This window comes from Solanum pennellii, chromosome 12 (genome assembly GCF_001406875.1).
Source record: "Solanum pennellii chromosome 12, SPENNV200".
Classification (NCBI taxonomy): Eukaryota; Viridiplantae; Streptophyta; class Magnoliopsida; order Solanales; family Solanaceae; genus Solanum; species Solanum pennellii.
This window is the reverse complement of record NC_028648.1, coordinates 68,346,031-68,356,103: the sequence shown is the minus strand read 5'-3', so window position 1 is coordinate 68,356,103 and position 10,073 is coordinate 68,346,031. Positions and strand designations below refer to the sequence as shown.

General features: G+C 30.7%; 1 pseudogene; it reads right to left on the bottom strand.

Moving 5' to 3' along the window:
* Positions 1–871: 871 nt before the first annotated feature.
* On the bottom strand, positions 872–4,059 carry LOC107005868 (annotated as a pseudogene).
* Positions 4,060–10,073: the final 6,014 nt, after the last annotated feature.

Genomic DNA, 10,073 nt, shown 5'->3' with positions numbered 1-10,073 from the left:
CGTTAAAAATTAATTTATTGTAGTGAAAAAATTTAAGTATATTTTTAATAAATATTTTCTACTTCAAATTTTTATTTTTCACCCTAACCCTCGCCAATCCGTCCCCCCTTACCTGAGTTGATTTCTAAAAAATATTTTCAACTTTAAAATTTCATTTTTTCATCCCTACCCCTCACCTCCCAAAGAGAATTTTAAATTTGTTTTTCAAAAAATATTTTCAACTTTAAAAATTCATTTTTTTCACCCAAACCCTTGACCCCCTTACCCACCCCCCACACCTGCCCCTCCACCCCAAAAAAAGATTTAAGTTGGTTTTTAAGAAATTTTTTCAACTTCAAATTTTTATTTTTTCACCTCTACCCTCAACCCCCCCAAAAAAATTTAAATTTGTTTCTAAAAACTATTTTCAATTTTAAAAATTATTTTCTACTCTAACAAAAATATAAGATACTTCTCAAAAACATTTTTCGTTCATAAGTCACACTAAAAAAAAATTCCGAAAAATATTTTGCACTAACCAACCAATCATGTGAAAAAAAAACAAAAATCTACTTGTTTTCCAAGAAAATATTTTCTAGGAAAACATTTTCCTTCGTACCAAACACACCCTAAGTTATTTGATTTTGACGATTGAACTCAGCAGAGGACTAATGAACTAAGAACTAGAAAACATTTTCCTTTCATACCAAACACATTTTCTCCATCTCTAGTGATGTCACTTAAAACACATTTTCTCCTACCTTTAGTTTCTTGTGCAAATGATACACAGGAAATAATTTTGTTAACAAATTAATATTTTCTTACTGATCTATAGGCTTCACATTAATTAAATTAAAATACTAACAACCAGAGTGACGTACAGATAATTACATTAGATAACACTTAGCAGCATTTTATTAAAGAAATTTGCAATGAGATCCATATGCCATGAGTTTTAGTCCATCTTCATCCATATAATACATCAAAAGGTTGTGAAGAAAGGCTGACTGAGAACCGGGGAGCCTCTTGATGTTTCCGATATCACAGATGCTTAGTCTATACTTCCTTCCTACTTCTCCTTACTCGTTAACATATTATTCACCTGCCCGCACTTCAAGATACAAATTTCAACAGAAATCTCTGAATGAGATTTTTTTTTTTTTGTGTACAGCACCACATATGGCACAGATATATGCAGTACCCCCTCAACAATTTTTTTAACTCTGAATTTTATTTCACCAAAGTAGAGGCAATATTCCAACTTAATGTCCATATAAACCTGTGAATGTCCTAGTACAGTTTTTAGGTGCCAACTGTCAATAAGATCTCAAGACACTTGCACATTGTTTTACCCCAGCCACCTTCATGGTAGTATGCATAAAGAGCCTCCATGTAGAAGCTCTGACACATATCCGGTTGTTAATAGCATCATTCCAAACTCAACTCTAAGAACTGAACCTTGCGAGCAAGACATCCTACCTGAGATAAAGAATGCCAAACATATAGTACATAATGCTGAAATTTTCAACTTACTAAGACAACTATTTTTCACTTCTTAGCAAAACTAAACATTCTGTTGAAGATATATCAAATACAACTCTAGCTTAGACAGTTTTATTATCCTTTCGATCCTCAAAATTTCTCAAGTCATGCATACTCTTCATGACCTACGTTAATTATATCAGCTAATAAACGAAGTAGGAAAGGCAGACAAAACTTGTCCACTCATGTGGAAGTGATGTCTCTCACGAGTCCAACCTATGCAATTATAGGATGGTAACAATATCAACACAGAATTCTTAGAAACGTATACATAAAGCTACAAAAATAAAGTCTTACCTTAAATATTTCAAAACTGTCAATTTGAATGTGAAGGATCTTGCTCTTATCCACTATGAGGTGAAGGTCCATAAGAGACTGAAAATAGTCATCCTGATCATTTTGTCAGTGAGAGGCAGAAATATGATTGTCGTTTTATGGAAAAACAAAGTTATGTCTATGAGCAAGGTGATTGATTTGGTCAATTAGTTGGCTTTGAGTAGTAATCATCTCCCTTGCTATCAATGCTTAAGCATTCATAGATTTCCATGACACTATTTATTAAAGATAGACATTGATAAACATCGTCTACTAGCAGGAAAGATTTATCATCTGCCAGGAATGGTTGAATCCTCCTGTCTACTTCAATCCAACTACATCCAGGTTTCTTCCTCAACCCAAGCTCCTTCATCTTCAGTCAACTTGCGTACCTCATTCCATTTTTTCTGTGAAGCATATATTTTTTCTAAAACAACGTAAGTGGATGGATCATCTTCATCCTTTTGAGTAAGCATCTTTGCAATTTCTTCTCCAGTCTCCAACACCCCATGCAAATGGCATGCAGAAACTAATGCGCTTAACAACTCAACATCCTCCCTGGTGTCCGGGTTGCTCTGCAGAATCGCATAGGCTTCACGCAATCTTCCAGCACGTCCAAGAAGGTCAATTAGACATGAATACTCTTCAGCTGACGGTTGAATGCCATCGCCACTGACCATTAAATTAAAATACTGGTATCCTTCATCCACTAATCCTGCATGAGCACATGCCGAAATTACTGCAAGGAATGCAACTCTATCAGGTTTTACATTAGAATGCAGCATTCCATTAAAGAGTTTTAGCGCTTCAAAAGCTTGGCCATGAGATCCATATGCTGCAATCATTGTAGCCCATGAGACCAGATCTCTCTCAGGCAACTCATCAAAGACTTCAAAAGCTTCACTTACTGCACCACATTTAGCATACATATCAAGCAGCGACCCCATAACAATTTCATTGGATTCCAACTGTGAACAAGATACCAAGGCACTAGTCAAAGTGATTGCATTAGGCTTTATCCCTACCAACTTCATGTCATTATAAATGGCAAATGCCTCCAAGTAGTAGCCAGCTGACACATGTCCAGAAATCATTACATTCCATGCTTCCACATTGTTCTTTGCCATCGTACTGAAGATGTTTCGTGCAGTCTCAACTCTACCACATTTGAAATATAAGTCAACAAGTGAAGCATTAAGAAAGACATCAGATCGTATGTTATTTCGAATTATATATGCATGAAAAATATTCCTGAGCTGCAGTTGAGTAGATTTAGAGCACGCCATTAGTAAGCTACTTAAAGTCACAGAAGAGGGTTTCATGTTTTCTTTGTTCATCCTTTGTAAAAGCTGAATGCATGATTTGCTATTGCCTCTCAAGCTGTAACCATATATCATGGAATTCCAAGAAACCAAACTCTTGGCAGGGATTTGCTCAAAAAAAATTTCTTTAGGCTTCTCTAAGAGGCCACAGTTCCCATACATGTCAACAAGAGCATCACTTACAAAACCATCCAACAGAAATTTATTATCTACTAATTCGCGATGAATTGTCTCCCCTCTTTCAATATCTAAAAGCCTCGCACATGATGAGATTGCAGCTGTGTAGGTAACCGAATTAGGCATATATCTCAAATCTTTCATTTTGCTAAAGAATTGAAGGGCTTTATGAAATTGCCCATTTTGATAGTAGCACGAAATGACAGTATTCCAACATGCAATGTCTCTTTCAGGCATTTCATCAAACAGCTGTATAGCAGAAGCGAACAAGTCACATTTGGCATACAAACCAATCACTGAACTTGTCACAACAACATCTAATAAAAGCCCAGTTTTAATCAAATGAGCATGTGTCATTTGACCATATCGCAGATTCCCTAAACCACTGCAAGCCTTGAGTACACTAGGAAAGGTGTAACTATCAGGTTTAAGATATGGGAATTGCAACAGCTTTTCGAAGAGGTCAAGAGCTTCATTGAACAATTGGTTCTTAGTATAAGAACCGTTCCACAAAGTGATATCAAGAGGGTTTTCAAGATTTTGAAAAACCAATTCAGCGGAATGGATATCTTCGCAAGATATGTATAAATTAATTAGATTCTTGGATAAGTTAATGTTGCTTTGTAATCCTAAAGTAGCAATCATCTGGTGCAACAGTTTCCCTCGTTTCAATGAGGTTAAAGATGATTTCAACAGAGACAAAATTTTTATAGAATCCATTCATATTCATTGGAAATACTAATCTGTCCATGACACACATGTGATACCATATATGCATATGCGATACCATTTATTATTCGGAAAAGGGCTAAAATACCTTTAAAGTATTTGAAAATGCTACAAAATTAGCCCTTAATTCACCTATTAGATTCAAAATGTCCTTTTGATCCACTTATTGGCTCCAAAATACTCTTGTCATCCACCTTTGGATTCAAAATTGACCACTTTTTTTAATTGTTTCAAAATTAAACTCTTTAAATATTTTTTAAAATACTTGACGTTCAACTATTGGTTATAATTTAATTTATTAATATAATTTATAAATCAACCCACTACCCACTAATTACTAACTAAATCTCACACAATTAATAATTCAATTATAATATCAAAATCATCATAAACACTACTAAACACGATGAAATTAAAGATTTTTGAAAATAACATTCAAAATTATTCGAGTCCGAATCGAAGCCCCAATTAAATATAGGTTGAGCCGCTTATTTAGGAGGACACTTTCTTTCAAGATTGAATGAGAAATTTATGATTAAAGGTAAAGAAGTAATACATCCCGAATTAATTCATGCTTTTTTAAAAAATATATTTTTATAAATATTTATTATTTGTTTAAAAACCTTTAATATATTATTTTTAAAAAAAAGTTACATATGAAGTAACATCACATAATTGAGGTGTAAGACTAATTAAGATAAACATAATCAGACTTTTAAATTTATCGTTAATTTTATTTAGACACTTGAATGTATGATAATTTACTTCTATAGATATTTTCGCCTCAAATTTTTAAAAACACTCAATTGGTAGTAGCTAATATGTTGTTGCATTAATAATGTGACGGATATTAATTTTGAGGGGTTTAATTAGTAATGGGTGGTAGTGGATTGATTTATAAATTATATTAATAAGTTAAATTATAACAAATAGTTGAGCGCCACGTATTTAAAAAAATATTTAAATAGTTTAAATATAAAACCGTTAAATAAGTGGTCAATTTTGAACCAAAAGGTGGATGACAAGGGTATTTTGGACCCAATAGGTGGGTGGGAAGGGTATTTTGGAGCCAATAGGTGGATGGAGGGTAATTTTGTACCACTTCCAATACTTTAAGGGTATTTTAGGCCTTTTTCCGTTTAATATTCCGTTTCAAAAAGAATATTCTATTTCCTTTTTAGTTTGTTAAAAAGGATGTTCTCTTTTCTTTTTTAACATTTTAATTTTAACTTTCTACATGACATGTTTAAGACCGCAAGATTAAAGAATATTTTAATACATTTGACATAACTGTAATTTAGAACCACAAGATTAAAAAGTTTTCTTTCTTTTCTTAAACTCCGTTTCAAGTCAAACTAGGCATCCTTTTTGAAACGGAGAGAGTAACTATTAGCAAGACTTTTTTAAAAAAAAATTATTTCAAGTTAATTATCTAAAATAATTTTTTGATTCTTGTTTGGTCATAAATATAAATTATTTCATCAACAATTAAAATAAGAATTATTATTTGTAATTATCGTATATGACATCTTTTTTGGAGAGAGTAAAAAATTATTGTCACATAAATGAGACAAAGAAAGTAAATGTTATTATGGGATAAATTATGATGAGATTAGTTATGATCGACTATTTTTATTAAGTGTTCAGTTTATTGTGTTCAAAATAATAAATTTTAAAAACAATTTATTTGTTATAAAAATACCCTTCATGAATATAAAAGGTGATGTAACAAAAGGGTTGAAAGAGACATTTTTGTCATTTATTTATTTTATCCCGGGATAAGTTATCACGAGATTATTATATCACTCAAATGGAGGGATAACTTACCCCGGTATCAATCATTAATCCCGGAATAAGTTATTCGGAACTTGCCAACTAGACAACCAATTAAGTGGTAAATTTAATCCTAGGACTATTTGAAATTATCTTCACACAAATAATCCTAGATTCATAGAGATTTAATGGGATTTTCTTCAAATATTGTCTAATCATTAATCATTCTATAATTTAGAGGCACATAAGTAGATAAAGATTAAAGGGTTAGTCCCTTCGTTCTTATTTATAGTCAAGATTTTAGGTTTCACGCCTCTTAAGAAACTAGGTAAATTTACCATGTACCATTATTTAGTATTCTTTTGAAGTCAGATTTCATTAAATGAACATAAATTAATTTAATATGATTTTCCAATGAACATTAATCAATTACTTAGTTTTTCTAAATAAATTAGTACATTCAAGGCTAATAACTTTCAAAGTGTAAATATAAAGAATCCTTTAATTTATTCATTGATACTGTGAATGAAAGTTACTCCCTCGTTCCTAAATATATGTCACCGATTTGGATTTCATGTGCATTACGAAACGAAGAAAGTTTACTATTCTACCCTTACTTAATTTTTTTGGAACTCAAACTTTCAATCAATTGAATATAAATTAATTTTTTTGGAACTCAATTAATTTATTTTGATTAAGTAATTTACCCAAATTGAACATGAATCATTTACTTATATCATCTCCAACCCACTTCGATTTTATTCTTCATTCTCTATATTTGGAGAGTAAAAGAAAATGGACACTCCAACCCACCTTCAAATCACCCTCTATTCTCCATTTATAGAGAGGGAATAGTACGGAATAGTAGTTCTCCAAATTTGGAAAACTACTATTCACACTCTCTATTTCACTGTTTCATTATTTTATTATTATTACTATTAGTTTCTAATTAACATATATTTTATATATAATTTCATTAATTAAGTATCTAATTTTCATAATTCTTTTTCAAATGTTATATAATATTTTCAAATTTTTTTTTTAATATATACTACTTTAGTTTCAAACTAACAGTATTTTAATTTTTTTCTAATTTTCATCAATAATAAAATTTTATTTTATTATTAATTTTCACTATAAAGAATTTACAAAATTAAAATTGAAAAATTAAAAAAATTAAATTAAAAATGCATACATAATACGATAATTCAAATGTAAAATAACAATACAATACATTTAAATAGAAATAACAATAGTCCCTCTGTTTAAAAAAGGATGACCTAGTTTGACTTGAAACAGAGTTTTAGAAAAGAAAGAAGACTTTTTAATCTTGTGGTTCTAAATTAAAGTTATGTCAAATGCACCAAAATTTCCTTTAATCTTGTGGTCTTAAACGTACCACGTGGAAAGTTAAAATTAAAGTGTTACCAAAAAAGAAAAGGGGACATTCTTTTTTAAACGGAGGTAGTACAATATAATACATGGCATATGACATGCTTATTTTGGTTTACCTGACACCAATAACGATATTATTGTTTTAGAGTCATCACATTTATTTTTCAATTTTGCTAGCGGTATAGCGCCTCCCGCTAATTATGTTATTCAAGGAAAAGAATACAATATGTGTTATTACTTAATTAGCTGATGGTATATATCCTAAATGGTCTACAATTGTTTAAACTATTCGTGATCCTCATTTCCAAAAGAAGATATAATTCGCGATGAAACAAGAATTGTACTGAAAAGATGTTGAATGTGCACTCCGAGTTTTGCAATCACATTTTGCAATCATTGTCGGACCGTCATGTTTTTGGAGAAAGAAAGTGATGCATGATATAATAAGTACATTTATTATACTGCATGACATGATAATTGAAGATGAACATGATCCCAATGTACCAATTAAAGATGTCCTAGAGGCTCCAACTCCAACCATAGAAATGGTGGTAGATGAGAATCTTCGATATGAACAATTTTTAGCTAGACATAAAAAAATATTAAGGACATAAGTGCTCATTTTGAACCCCGGCATTAATAGGACATTTATGGGAGCAACATAATGATTTTGAAAATTGAGTTTTTATGTAATTGTATGTCACTTTTATTTGAGTTTGTCCCCTAATTTATGTATTATATTATATTTTCTTGAAATTTATGTTATTTAAAAATTTAGAACAAAATATAATTATATATCACATTAAAAATTATATAACATAATTATTTGGGAAAAAAGAAATAATAATTTATATTATAAAATAAGAAAATAAGAATGAAATAGAAATAATAAAAAAATAATATTGAGGAAAGAGAAAAAGATTCCTCTTTAAAGAGTAAAATAGAGAATTGGGTTGGAGTTGATTGTCTGAAAAAATAGAGAACTCTATATTTGGAGAGTAAAATAGAGGATTTGGTTGGAGATGCCCTTAGCTTTTCTAAGTTGGTAAAATGTATATTTTCAAGGCTAATAACTCGGAATGGGTAAAAAGGAATAATATGATAATGTATGCATTGATTTTATGAAAATGACAATCATTATGGACCAACTAGTTATAGAAAGAGATGACATATAAAAAGAACGGAGGAAGTACAAAAGATCATCTATTTTTCGTAAGGACGATACGTAAATAGGAACGAAATAAGTGTTAACGAATATAATTATCAAACTACACTAATGATTTTTTTCTAAAAGAGAACTGTGAAAACTAAAGGAACAAAATAAAATATTATACTACCCATCCGTTTCACTTTTGTGTATCTGCATTGAAACGAAATTTAAAAATCAAATATTCCCTTCATTTCTAAATAAGTGATGTTTTAACTTTTTTATTTTGTTTCAAAATAAGTTATGTGGTAGGATTTCAAGAAGGGGTTGGTATTCATTAAAAACTACCTTTGTTTCAATACACATAGGATTTCATCATTACAGAATCACTTATTTTTCAAGGCATTTAATTAGGGGTAAGTTAATAAAAAGCACTCCTATTTTTCTAGAAATGAGTTCAAGGGTGACAAAAAAAGTTTTGAAGCTAAAAAAATTTGATACAAGTCTTAATTTACTGAGTAAAAGTCATACTTTAACATTAGTGGTAATAACACTTATTTTAATCCTCTAATTCTAATATTTACTCAAACTCTCTACCTTCTCCTCCCAACCCCTCCCCAGCCTTTGGTCGTTGTCGTCATCCCCATACCTAGTGCTATGGCACCTCCATTACCATCATTTTATCCCTATGCTACAAATCATCACCTCTTCCTCATCCTCCTCCATCACTACCACTCACTACTAAAATGAGACAATGAAATGATGGATAGAAAAGTTACGTACTACAAAACTCCAAAAGTAATGATAACAATACGTTCTCTGTTAATTTGTTATTTTTTCACAAAATTGACAAATATTGACTCTTTGTCGATCGTTTTTGTTTGAAAATTGCGCCAAATTATTCAAACTTTAATTTATATTTATTTTTACTAAATACCACGTTGTTCGTCTTTTTTTTAAAAAAATGTTTAAATAAAATGACGGACATAGATATAATATTTCTAAAAATATTTACCTACTTTTAAAAATAAGAAACGACGAACAAAGTGGTATGTGTCCATCTATTTTAGAACAAATCAATAGTAGAACAATAAAATAAAACCAACGGACAAAGCGACGTTGTGTATCGATTTTCTCAGAATATAGTTGTAACCATAAAAGTTGGTCTCTTATAATTCTATTTCTGTTCTTTTTTCTTCTCTTCATTTCTCCACCCAAATCTCTTTCCTCACCTCTCTGTCGCTATCGCTCCTCCTCCTTCAGTTTCTTTCAATAATGTCGCCTCTATTATCATTGCCTCCTTCGTTCAAAGTAAAGAATTTCTATTTTTTAATCAAATTATTTCTTCAAAGCATTAATTCTTGGTTTCCACCTATTGAATTATTTTTTTCTAAATTATGTCATGAACATTGTTCATTTGTGAACTTAAATTTGATTTTAAGGTTTGGTTTCATGTAACACTTATGAAATTGGAGAGTTATGTTAGAAAGGGAAAAGTGCAAAAAAAAAAATTGAAACGGTGTTCTACGAGATTGACCTACGGACATGTAGAAAGTTCAACGGGCCGTAGGAAGTTCTACTAGTCATAGGAAGGAAATCGTAAAACCTAGAGTTGAGTTTGGGAAATTTTATGTTTATGATGTTTGACTTACGAGTGAACATAATGAAGCGTAGGAAGTTTAACATGTAGTAGA